This window comes from Talpa occidentalis, unplaced genomic scaffold (assembly GCF_014898055.3).
Source record: "Talpa occidentalis isolate TD23 unplaced genomic scaffold, MPIMG_talOcc4v2.1 talOcc4.6, whole genome shotgun sequence".
Taxonomy (NCBI): Eukaryota; Metazoa; Chordata; class Mammalia; order Eulipotyphla; family Talpidae; genus Talpa; species Talpa occidentalis.
Genome location: NW_023604972.1, coordinates 101,096,909 through 101,110,409, shown reverse-complemented (window position 1 = coordinate 101,110,409; position 13,501 = coordinate 101,096,909). Strand labels below are relative to the sequence as shown.

Below are 13,501 nucleotides of genomic sequence, written 5' to 3'. Positions count from 1 at the left end.
TGATGCCAAGGGCTCCAAGGTTCTCTTTCAAGCTGCCTAAACGGATGATGAAGCTACCCGGCCTGGGATGGTTGCAGAACAAATGGTTACTATAATAGTTTGTCTGCAAGGCAGTGAGGACCGGGACAAAGTGGAGACCTAAGGGGAAAGAGATTGGTAAGTGGGTTTAAAGAGAAGCAAATGAAATGAAAGCCTCTACGTTCATCTTCAAAACCATTGTTTATTATTAGAGGATACATATGAGGATAAGAAAAAGATTACCACTGCTTGTCTATTTACAAACTCAAGTTTATATCTTGTTTCCTGAGGAATGAACTCTAACACATGAGATACAGACAGTAAGGTAAAGTCAGTTTCCTCACATTATTCTACTTCCTTTAAAAAATAATCAGTGATTATGTCTAATGCATTCTCGTTTGCATTTTTGAGTTGGTACTTCTTCAGTCAAGAGGCCACAAATTTCATTTTGCATAGGGTTTCAAAATTAGCTTACATAGAGAATAAAATAGTGACTCAACAAAACTACAATAAATTAGTAGTGACTCAAATGATCTTTACTTGACAAACATATTGCTACTAACATCACAGATAAAATAAAAGTTCGAGAGGAAAGCCTTGTTCTGTGTCCCTACAAAGTGGGCCCCAGCATCATTATCTGATAAACTTTTTCAAGGAAAGAGCTCATATATTTTGTACTAAGTAAAAATAAGTTATGTTTAGTTTTTTTGATTTATCATATTTAGCTCTTACACTTTTATGTTTATGTGATACCTGAGGAAATGTGACTTTTCATCACTCCAGAATATGTTCTGGACTTAAAATTCATTAAGATTTTCTTAAAATTTCCAAATAGGGGAGTGGAAATAAATTTATGTATTGAAATATGTTTTTTATGTATTATAGCTTCATTTTGAGAAGTAGGGTTAGTAATAAGACCTTAAAAGGCTTAGTTTACAAAAAGCTTGGTAGAGTAATGGTAAAGAAAAAAAAATAGTAACAATAATGTTCTTGGTTTTCAGATCTGCTGAAAGGAGGCCAGAATACTCCTAAACATCAATTAATGGAAAGCTCTTTTAAATTCAATGAGGATGTCAGAATTCCATTAGTCTTTTGTTTACGAATGAACAGTGGAGTGTTTTCACCATTTCCTAGATTCACATCATCTATTATTGCAAATTGTCATGGAGAAATGATGGCAGTAATACCAAATGTGAAACTAGAGATATGTGTAGTATCTTGTACAAGTGTCTTGTACAAAGTATTTTTTGACATATATACTCTCATTTTGATCCGATCATCAGTTTTTCCCTTTCTGTTATTTCTTCTGAAAGATCGTGTGTATGTGTGAGTCTGTGTATATGCTCACACACGATGGATAATATTTGAAAATATTGGGTTCTTACTGCATTTTTGAGGTATAGTTGATTTGGGGCGGTCCCTTTAAGAATAGATATAATTTATTGACCCTCTTTTCAGGGGAAGTCTAATGATATTAATACTGAATAGTTTCTCTCCAAATAAGGCCCAGGATGGTGAATGGTACCACAAAATATACAAATGCTTATGCAATATATTATAAAGGACTAGGGTATGTTTGTATTTTAGGGGCTCAACTAGGAATCACAGGCTAGTTTTGAATATTTCTGTGAGCCTTTTCATCTCACCTTGGCTGATTCCATTCCGTAGCTGGGGAGGTGTGGGGCAGATATTTGAACTAGAGTGCCCTTGGAGAGTATTCATCATTAAAATAGTCTCTATTGACTTAACCTATGAAACTCATACACTCCAGAAGCAAAGAGGCAAAAAAGGAAAGCATAAACTTTTTTTTTTCTGATATTGTTTATAACGGGGTTTATTGTTAGTAAGAGGGGTTTATAAAGATTTTTTTTCTTTAAAGTAGAATAGAATAAATAGAATTTTATTGTACCTAGGGACGAATGTTCTGTGAATGCATTTCAAATGTGTTTTGCATACACCCAAGCCTAACGTGTTAGCTTTCCTTTGGCAGAAGACTATTCTGCTATACTCTTTCTTGCCCAGTCAACCTAGTAATTAGCTATTATTTCAATATACCAATCAATCACAATATACTGAAAATCTTCTGTGGACCAGGTTTACAATGCAGCATGATGCCATCCAAGGGTAAGAATTACCTTGCATGGTGCCAGTTTTCTATCCCCTAAGATGCAATAAAAAAATAGAGAAACAGTGTTTTCAAATATTGCATCCTTCCCTTAGTGCAGCAGTGACAGAATGGCAAAAAATCTACTCTGGTCCCCTTGTGTGTTTCACATTCAAAATATTTGCTTGGTCCCAAATTTATGGACAGATATGTTTCATGTGATTAAAAATGTTCAAAAGTGTCTCCTTTTAGCCTTGCATTTATTTGTCTGATCTATACTCTTTTCTGTGCAATAAGCTGATAAATATTCTAGCCAGGTTTTTTATTAATTCTTTTTGCTTTTCTTTTGTAGTTTTTGACTGACATCTATTCACTTCAAGGGTGATTTTCCTGTTGGCAAGAGGCAGAAGAGACACACCAAGCATCACCTTCAGGAACAAGCAATTTAAGTACTATAATGAGATGGGTCTTTTCAGAGTCTATAATTGGTGACAAGGTATGGCAGCTTCATATCAGACAAAGATGTACAACACAGAGCTTATTAATGAGGATGGGGCATCATACTCAAGAAAGCTTCCTGTGACTATGAGACAGGAGAATATAACAGATAGTGTAGGTTGTTACTAAGTCCAATATCTCCAATTTGCATCATAAAACCTTTATGTAAGCCAATTCAAGCTAATCCAGTATGGGATATTTTTCCCCTTTAGAATTCACTAGGGTAGCCAGCAATCCATCACTTTGGATCCCAGCCCTCACAGACAACAGCAATAATCATCTAAACTTGCAGATACGCTCAATTTAATTGGGTTAGTTTAGTAACCTTCCTTGTATTAGAGCCAACTTGCAAAGAGATGTAATATTTTCACAGTTATGAAGACATAGCAGCTGGCCATAGTAAGATTTGATTGTGGATCAAGAAATCAGATTTTCATCAAGTTAAGAACTCTTCATGGAAATATATATGGAATAAATAATAAAGTAAAATGATTAAGAAGGAGACCTACACAGATATTGGCAAGACATAAGAAAACTGCCTTACTGACAATGCTGAAATGTGTTTCTCAGCTTATTCTGATGTCTTTTTCTAATATTTTTTGGGAAAAACAGTATTTTTAAACAAAACTAAAAATTTAAAATATTAAAATATTATTTTAATATTTAGAACCTAGAACTTCAAAAAGTTCAAATTATTTTGCAAATATTAATTCATTAAGCTCTATGCCACTTTCTATCAGAGATACCAGTGTCTTCTTTCTAACATTCTTATTATTTGAAATGTAAGTAACTTTTACTTAGTCAAATACAATTTCAAGGGAAGTCAAAGAGAGAAACAAGGTCTTGGGTTCCTGATGATTTGTTCTGAGAAATTATATTTTTTCTTTCATTGACAATAGGAAAGTAGTAAGAAAAAAAATGCCCTGTCCTAAATATAGCCTAGGACCTATTTTAATGAAATAAGTGACCAAGACACAGAGAATAAAATACCCTGCAATCCCCTCACCATCTGCAGCATATTAACAAATCTCTTTGATGAACTATTTGTAGTGTATTTACAAAGAAAAATCAGGTTAAAACAGAACAGAACAAAAAGTAAAGGATTGTCTAGCATAAAATATCCCTTCCCTGCTTATCAAGCATTTATTTTCGTAAAAAGTTGACTTCATTTCAGTATGCACTGCCTTGAGGGGGGTCTTTCTGTTTATAATTATGAAACCTTTATTCTATTAGGTTGTAGGATTCTCCCTCAGATTGTCACTCTATACTAATGTTTCTAGGGAGTTCATGAATTTTCCAAGTCATTGAAATATTTATTGAAGTCCAAATTTGACTTTCTTTGATTATAAACTGAATTCATAGCTCAATAAAACTTTTAGAAACATTTAAAATTATAATTGTATATTGATGAAAATATCCAGAACCACATTTGAAACTTGCGGTGATTGCATGGATATTATCACTAAGGAATCACATATGACACATTAAGAAAAACAATGCCTCTGGGCATCAGGACCAAGGAGGAAGAGTCTCAGGGGTCAGAGACTGACTTCTCCAGTTTGAGGAGGGGCAGGTCAAAGCTAGTAAATTAGACTTACAAATTCTAGAACAATGGAAAGGCCTGTCTGTTTCATTCCCTCCGAACTCTGTTTTTGGCCTCAATGCTGTGCATTTTGGTTCTAACCAAGACACTGATCAAAAAATTCCCTGCCTGGTTTATCATTTACAAAGTGAGGATATAAAAGGGATGGAAGGGACTTCTTGATTCATTAAGACCTTCTGGTATCTTAAGTGATGCATTAAAAATAAGTGCTATCACAAACTCTAATATGACATAGAAATTTCTAATTCAGTGAGTCATTTTATGTATTTAATTTATATTTCAATTGTCTATTGTACTTATTTCCCACTTTTCTCAGTAGTTGAGTAAATATTTTCAAGACTAAAGTTTTAATCCTTGGATTCCCTCCTTTTTATCTCCTCTCCCCAGAAACAACTTTGTAAGCAGCCAAAGATGCAACAGCACAGAATATGGGTCGAGTGTGGGCTTTGATATGAAACATTCCCGAGATCAAGTACAAGGTAAGCCTCACAGTTCAGTTATTTCTTAGGGTGAGAATCAGAGACAACCCTTTGCCTGTTTGCAATTCACTTTTTTCATTAGAGGCAAAATAATGATTTAATTTGTAGAATTGTTTTATGCTTACCATATATAAGAAGTATCTACCTTAGGAACTAACATTTAACAGATACACAGTGGGTATTTTTGCTATTACTTTCCACTGTTACTATATGGGAGAGAAGGTTGCTGGGGAAAGGATATTTGTCTGAGTGAGGGTTGGTTTGGGATCATATAATGGATGCCTCTTCTTTTTCAAATATCTTACACTGTGACAAGCTATGTTCGTGCTTTTCCTCCAAGTGATTCATTCGCATCTTGCCAGGCCACCTGCTTGTAACCTTGCCACTCTTTCACTTTCACTAAGTGTTCAGTAATAAAAATAAGATGACAGTTTGCCACATCCAAGTGTGGTGACTCAGCCTTCAGTGTTGTTTGTGAATCACTTACCTTTCCTGCATTTTTACAAATTAGCTCATCGGGAGTGGGGATATATATGATATGAACTGCTTATTGTTTTAGCCTGGAACTTAAATTTTTTAATATTGCTTTTCTATGTATCTTACCTTTTCTATGAATAATGCTTTGTTTACAGAAGTGAAAGGAGTTGTACAAATATCTGTCAATTATTTTAGTATCAAAATTCAAATATATTTTCTTTGTAATAAACAAATATCTTAATTTGTGACTGCTGATGATGCAGGCCTTATAACAGGTAAATCACAGTAAAAATATTTTTGTAATGAATCTTCATATAACATATGAAGATATTTTTAAAATAGTCTAGAATTCAGAGAAAGAAAAGATTAAGAAACTAACCAAGAAAGCCAAAAATGATTGTTTTCGGTTAGATAAAATCTCTTGTAAAATATGTCCTTTAAAATGAATGAAGACATATTTTATCCTGTTATTTTTTTTGACAGGTGTCATTTTTCCAGGGCAAATGTTTGAATATCTTAGTTACTTTTAGAAAGTAACAGCTGCCAATAATTTCTGAAGTTTGAAACTTTTGACCACAGTCCATCAGGTGTTGAGTTGAGCAGAAACTTCTTTCGTAATTTTTGGTGATTTTTATTCTTTCTGTCCCTCTAAATGATTATTTTTGCAGAGATCCAAATAATGCTATCACAGACTGAAAACAATTTGAAATCAGCATTGCTGAAACCTACTTATCTATGAAGCTATCCTACTTGCTTAACTTTCAAGAGAGAAAAGAAACTTTTAAATCTGTTTCAAACATTTAAATCTGCAGGCTTTATACTTTCCTCTTTCATGCAACTTATTTTCTCTGAGTAATTCTCCAAGTTATACATCTGCACTCATAAAAACATGTTTTAGCTCCTAAATCTACTATGTTGTACAACTTTTTTTTTTTTTTAGGAACTCCTGGTCTTTTGTTTCCATAAATCTGAAACATACTCCTTTTTTATCTGAGATGATAAAAAAAAAAAAAAGATAGTAAGTTCCTCATTTTACTTCTTAGTACATTCCTTCTATGAATTAATATTGTCTTCTTCCTGGGCATTTTCTCTTGTTAGTGATAAGTAACATAGAAATGATGTTGTATTCTGCATCTTGTTTTCTAAAAGGGTTTAAACATGGCCAGGGTCATGAAGGAGGTGGCAGGTATACACCCAGAGAAAGAGTAGCTGACAGCTCTTTAGTGGCAATAGCAAGCAAATGTGTTGTCTTGATTTGTAAAGGGGTTTAATGTCATCAATAGTAATTCAGCAAAGAGAGGGTTGTAAAATGCAGCTCAAAATGTAGCAAATTGCATCATTGTTAGTGCTTTAGAATTTTAAAATATCTGCAGCAGATGGTAGAGTGCTAGGAGCAATGTCTTGCTTTAGTGTCTAGGAAAAGTTTATGTCATCATAAACCGTACCATGATTGTGGCTTTACTGGCCTGCTCAAAAAGTTATTTATTTTTCCTTCAAATAATAATTTGCTTTTAAAAATATTTAACAGGGTATCAAGTGGTCAGGTTTTCTCAGAGAAATGTTTCACTTTCCAAAGATAAAACAGAATATTATATGATATCCGTAGAAATGGGAAAATGTTTTGAAGCCACTTAACACCTTCTCAACAAAGGTGTTTGTTACATATTGTCCAGTTTGTTTTTATATGACTTGAGTAAGGAAGCTGTTTCTGCTAAAAAAAAAAATCTAGTAATGTTCAAGTCCCCAAATTTTAATTCTGGAAATTAAATATTTGCTATTCTTTTCCATTATGGGCAATACACCTCTCAAGAGTTACCTGTGAATGTCCTTCTCAAATTAGGCTACCAGGATCTCTTCTCCTTTAACTTTGAATTTCATTACACCTTTTTTTTTATAATACTCTAAGCTATAAAAATTAATAAATTTTATTTGAGAGAAATATAAGCCTTCTTAAATTGAAATTGATGATTGTTCAGAAATTCTAGCTACCAATCTACTGGAACCTTGAAGAAACTGAGCAATGGTTACCTTATTTTTGAGAATGATACAAATATTAAAGTGTAAAATAGTATAGAATGACATTCTATTTTTTTAGAAGGAGTAAATATGACCCAAAAAGGAAAAAAAAAAACATTTCAAAACAGAAAATTGCTGGGCCTCCCCGGTGGCGCAGCGGTTGAGCGCTGGGTTGCGACGCTGCCCGCGGCCTCTGCAGCGCCGGTTCGATCCCCGGCTGCTCCCCGGCCACCAGAGGAGGGTCCCACATGGCGCGCAGACCTCTCCTGCCGCCCGCTGCTCCCCTCAGCAGTGTACTTCGGTCCTTCTGCCTGCTCTGCTCCCCGCTCTGGCTCTAGTGAATTCTCTCACCCTCCCGTGCTTCTGACTGTACCCAGTGCATGTATAAACAAAACAAACAAATAAACAAATAAATAAATAAATAAAACATGCCTCTATTAAAAAAAAAAAAAAAAAAAAAAAAAACCAGAAAATTGCTTACTGGAAAATTTCATATACAAATAGATTTGGCTTATAAATAATAGGGGCTAATGGGCTAAGGTATGAAACCAGTATACCTGGGTTAGTATCTCAGTTCTGCCACTTAATGCTACATGATTTAAGCATGTTATTTCAACTATGTCATGATTTCTCATTTGTAAAATGTAACTACCAATTTGAGATGATTGTTGCAAGGATTAAATGGATTAATGATGTAAAACACTTTAGATGGTCATTGGCAAATAGCAAGTTTATAACAAATCAGCAGTTCTTATTATTATTACACATTAATCTTCAAGCATTAGAGTAAATTTTTTTTCAGGAAAACAGTGTGGCAGTGGCTGAGACTAGTTGAAATGCACAGGTTATTATAAAGAAAATAGCTAGTGTCAAAGAATTGGGAGAAAAACAGATTCCAAAGCAGTTTACTAGAGAGGTGCTCCAAAAATCATTGTGTACCTTATCTGTCCTGCTTTAGTATTCCCAAGGGACAGAATTAACTGTTCCTAGTTTCCCTGTCAACCTGTGTTTCAGTTCCCTTCATCCTTTTGTTTCTTGGTGTCATTATCTTTTTCTGGACATCTAAAACTATACATCCATATCTATAACTTTTTACTGAAATTAAGTTTGCTGGGGAAGCCTTGATTCCAACTGAGGGAACAAAGAAAAGATGCTCTGATAAGAATGATAACCATTCAACCTGATAACCATTCAACCTACTGCTATTTTACTTTATTTTAAAGATTTTTTTTTTATTTATGCATAGAAGAACTGGGGTGTAGGCCAGAGGTGCAGGGGGTGAGAGGATTCACTAGAGACAAAGTGGGGAGAACAAGCAGATCTACTGAAATATACTGCTGAGGGGAGCAGCAGGTGAGACAGGAGAGGTCTGTTGTGCCTTGGGAATCAGCTCCCTGGCCTGGGATGGAACTCATGTCACAGTGGCTGACGATAGCTTGATAGTGCTGAAACTCTAACCCCTGTGCCACCAGGGAGGCCCCTACTGTTATTTTTTTAATCTTATGCTCAGCCTCCTCAATACTACACAAGGGAAAAAAATAATCTTGTAGGACACAAAAGTGTTTTTATTCTGCCCCATAGTATGGCCACGGTAAAGTTGACTTTGGTTGTTTCTCATGGTTCAGCCTGTCTCCTGATACCAAGGTACCAGGTCAGCATTTTCACTGACTGGTAATTACATCCCACCACCATTTCCTGTCAGTCTCTTTTTTAAGGCCACATACTCCATATGCTCTTCTGTTCTTTGAAAGGTAAGGGAGAAAACAAACAATGAACAGTCAAAACAAAGGCAGAACATGTTGCTAAGCATGCTAAGGGAATATTTCCAGAGATCTTTTATTCTGAGATTCAATGCTTGTTGCCTTAGTCACCAGTCTGTAGAGATTCTTTTCTTTTGATATAACATTTGACCTTTATTTTACACTCTCTTTAGTGTTATGTAAAGTTAGTTGTCGGGGTTTGGCATTCCTTAGTCTTTACCCTATGCTTGCTACTTTATGATCAAGGACAAAGGTATTGATGCCACTGGCTGATGTTCCTGCCCTGTATCTGTCACTCCTGACTTTCACCTTTCTGAAAAGGTGTTTTGCACCCTTGAAAAATAATGTATAATTTTCTAGGGTCAAATCCTTTCACAGATTCAGTCCTTAATGTATATTTTAAAAAGTCAATCTTGGGCCTCCCTGGTGGCGCAGCAGTTGAGCGCTGGGTTGCGAACCTGCCCACAGCCTCTGCAGCGCCGGTTCGATCCCCAGCCACCAGAGGAGGGTCCCACATGGCGTGCAGACCTCTCCTGCCGCCCGCTGCTCCCTCAGCAGTGTATTTCATCAGTCTGGCTGTTCTGTTCCCCGCTCTGGCTCTGGTGAATTCTCTCACCCTCCCGCACTTCTGACTGTACCCAGTGCTTGTGTAAATAAATAAATAAATCTTTAAAAAAAAAAAATAAATAAAAAGTCAATCTTTTCCACTACCTTCATCTATCAATTCAACATAATTCTCTAACCATAAGATAAAAAGAAATCTGTTAAAATTTTCTCCATGGGTTCACAAAGCTGCATATCAAATTAGAAAAAAGAAACAAAGCCAAACCAAAAAAACCCCAAAGTACAACAAAAAATGGAAAGTCACCCAAATAAGAGACATGTAGGGAACAGTTCCTCTATAAACAAGTATAAATTTTTGTCATTCTGTATTATTATACATGCCATTTCCTATGGCAAAGAAAAGTAGCAAGGTTAGAGATGGGTATTTGTGCTGGTGTAGAAGGGTTTCCACATAAAGCTCTCACTCCTAAGGCTCATCCATGGATTTCCTCCTCTGCAGTTGACTGTAAGGGTATCTGAGAAAGAAGTATATTACAGGAGTCCTGGTTTGTAATCTCAGTGGGGACACTAAAAAGCAGCATGATCCAGAAGATAACGAATGATCACGACGTCTTCTTTCAGCTCTGAAACTTAATAATTCCATTTCATATTATCATACATTGGAAGATAAAAGGAATGAGACTAACCCTACTTAACTCCCCAAGCTATTTTTCAGAGGAAAGAATGATGAGTGCTGGTATTGTGTGTGGAGTATGCCTGAAAGCAGATTGTTGTTGGGTGAAAAACAAGAAAATGCTGAGACTCCTCACTACCGTGTTGTTATTTAAAGAAACTTTTTGCTTACTTTAAAACACAAAACAGATTTTTTACCTTCAACAGCCAACTTTGAAATACTGTACATATTTCTTATATAAGCTAAATATTGTTGTTATGACTCATTTAAAAAGAGAATACTAATGAAGTCAACGTTGTCCTATATACTTATTTTCTTACTTCCCTCTTTCCTGAAGCTCGTTTTTTTTTTTTAGTGGTGTGTGGTAGCTTATTAGTTGTAGCTTTTTAGTGGTGTGTTGTAGCTTATTATCAAGTGCCTGGGCTTCAGAAATTCATAAAGTAAATTAATATTTTAGGAGAAAGACATTGCTCATCTCCCCAAGACATTCAAATAAATTTGAGAAGTCCATTTTTGAAAAAGAGAATAGTGTAAATAGGGTTATAAATTCAGAAACACATTTTATTAAGGAAATCATAATCACATATCTGACTCTATGGATGGTAGGTATATTTCCATACATGACATCACTGAATCTTCGTGACATTGCAATGAACGAGATAGTATTATTTTTATTTAACAGAGAAAATACCTAATATTTAGAGAATTAAGTAGCAATTTCTAATTCAAAGTCGTGTATGCTGTTCTTTTTACATTAGAAAGACTTCTCACTGAAGGCATATGGAAACAAGAAAAAAATGGACTACTGAAAGAAAAAAGGAAAAAGAGAGGAAGAAAAAACTGCTATAGAGGTCCAGTGAAAGGCTTGAGACACAGTCCTATAGGCTGAATCTTTTTCCTCAAAAAAAGATTTTGAAGTTATAACCCCTAATATTTCAGAATGTCATCTTATTTAGAAAGTCACTGCAGATGTAATTAATTAAGGTCAAATTGGAGTAGGGCAGACCCCTAATCCAATATAAATGATGACTTTTAAATGTGAACATGGACACAAAGAAAGAAAACCAAGTAACAATGAAGGCAGAGATTGGAGTTCTGCAGCTCCAAGCCATGGAGCACTAAAGATTGTCAACAAACCACAGAAGCTATTCAAAGGTTTCAGAGAGTATGGTCCTGCTGACATATTGATTGCAAACTTATAACCTCCAAAACTATGAGATAATACATTTCTGTTATTTAAAATCATCCTATTCATGGTACTTTGTCATAGACAGGAACTGAGAGGAAGACATATAAACTACACTAAAAAAATGAACATTTATGCATGGGAAGTCAATAACTGCCAAAGGGGAATCAAATAGTATTCCAAAGTTTTGAACTCAGGAGAGCAGAGAGTGTAAATTTTGGAAATGAGAATTTTTTTAAATTGAGTGAAAAATAGAAATAATGCAAAGAAAGGGAAAGAGTGTGGACAATCGCAATAGAACACATTATAGAAATAGAATAACTAATAAAACACTGTTATGCAGACTGAGAAGTGATCATAGAAGTTTGGAACTTCAGTTAAAAAGTTTTATAGTCAGATTGATAAAAACTAGTAAATTGAATGCTTTCAGATTCGAGGAGCTTTATGAATAATATTACTAATGCTTGCAGTAATGCTGTAAAATGTGTTGACCATGAATAATTCTACCTTATCCATCCCCACTTCCAAAGAAGCTATAAAGTGGGTGATTATCAGGGACATTTCTTAGCCCTTCTTACAAGTAGAAAATACCTTTTGTGGTATTGACCTATTATCACTGGGAGAATGTGAGCAGAAAAATATGCACAATTTATAGGTTGAGCATTGAAAAAACAGGGATAAACTCTCCTAAACTTCCCTCCTGATTTCTGTCTAAATGCAGATGGACTTCAAGCTCTAGAGTTGGGTTTAACAAATTGCCCCAAGCACCAAATGTGCCCTATTGCCTATTTTGTAAAGAATCCTATTAAAATGCAGCCATATCCATTTATTTACTTATTGACTGTTGCTGATTTGTGCTACAAGAGCAGAGTTGAGTTGCAGCACTATCTCATCTTTATTAAGCCATTCATTTACATATTTAAAAAATTTACATGAGAAAGTTAGATAATTTAGCCCAAGATTACATTAGCAAGAGAAAAGGGCAGGGTTGGAATGCACTTCTGTGTGGTTCTAAAATCTTCCCTATTTCTCTAAGTTCAGAGTGATCTTGAGTTCATGGTAGCTTTTATCCTTTTTTTGGCATTTTTATGTATTTGTCTAATAGATCTATTAAAATACAATTTATAGATCAGCAGATTTATCCTTTTAAACTGTAAGATTCTATACTTTTGGGTGTATTTACAGAGTTGTACAATCATCGCCACTGATGAAATTAAGGGCAATTTCAGCAGTTCAAAACATATCTATGAACAGTGGCTCCCTATTCCTTACTCTTCCTATCATCTTGAAACTATTAAATTCTCAAGTCTATTCATAGTGAAGCAATAATAAATTCATCCTTCTAGACACTATAGAAGTGGAATAAGTCAACATTGTGGAGTTTTGTGACTCATTTATTTAACTTGACAAAATGTTTTCAAGGTTCTTCCATGGTATAACATATATCAATACCTCATTCCTTTTTATTGACAATAAATTTCTACCTATAGATAAGATTCTATTTCTCCATTAATCATTTCAGTTGTTTCTAGTTTTTACTTAAGAATAATGTTATGAACACTTGTGTAAACAGGTTTGAGTTCTTTTGGTTATCACCTAGGATTGGAATTCTTTGATCACATGGTAATTCTATGTTTAACATTGAAACAATGACTAAGCTGTTTTCCAAAATGACTGCACCATTTTATAATCCCACTAGCAATGTTGTAAAGATTGTACTTTCTCCACAACTTTTACAGCACTTGCTTTTGTCTGTCTTTTTTTTTTTTATTTTGGCCATTATTATGTATGTGTAGTTGTATTTCATTTTGGCCTTGATTTGCCTTTTCCCAATTAAAGCTGATGTTGAATATGTTTTGTTTTGTAAATTATGTGTGTGTGTGAATGTTTTTATTATTGAGATGACATTTGTTTATAATACTGTGTATGATTTAGAGGAACAGGTGCACATCTCTTCAGATGTATGTCTTACCTATCAAAGTACCTTTTTAACTTTACCATAATTCATTGGGTTGCTTCATTCTTTACTTCCCACTCTCTCTACTTCTAGTTTTCTAGTAGCCTCACTTCTTCAGTCATGTCTCTAGAAGTTGTTTTGTTTTAGTTTCAGCAATTCCTTCATT

General features: G+C 34.7%; 1 long non-coding RNA gene across 2 annotated transcripts in view; it reads left to right on the top strand.

The window, feature by feature from the left end:
• Window positions 1-13,098, top strand: part of LOC119261427 (uncharacterized) — a 173,101-nt gene extending 160,003 nt beyond the window's left edge. For both annotated transcript variants that reach the window (XR_005129001.2, XR_008549294.1), the window contains 3 exons: window positions 2,475-2,618; window positions 4,611-4,702; window positions 10,951-13,098. This is a non-coding gene — a long non-coding RNA (uncharacterized LOC119261427). The remainder of the gene's footprint in view (window positions 1-2,474; window positions 2,619-4,610; window positions 4,703-10,950) is intronic.
• Window positions 13,099-13,501: the final 403 nt, after the last annotated feature.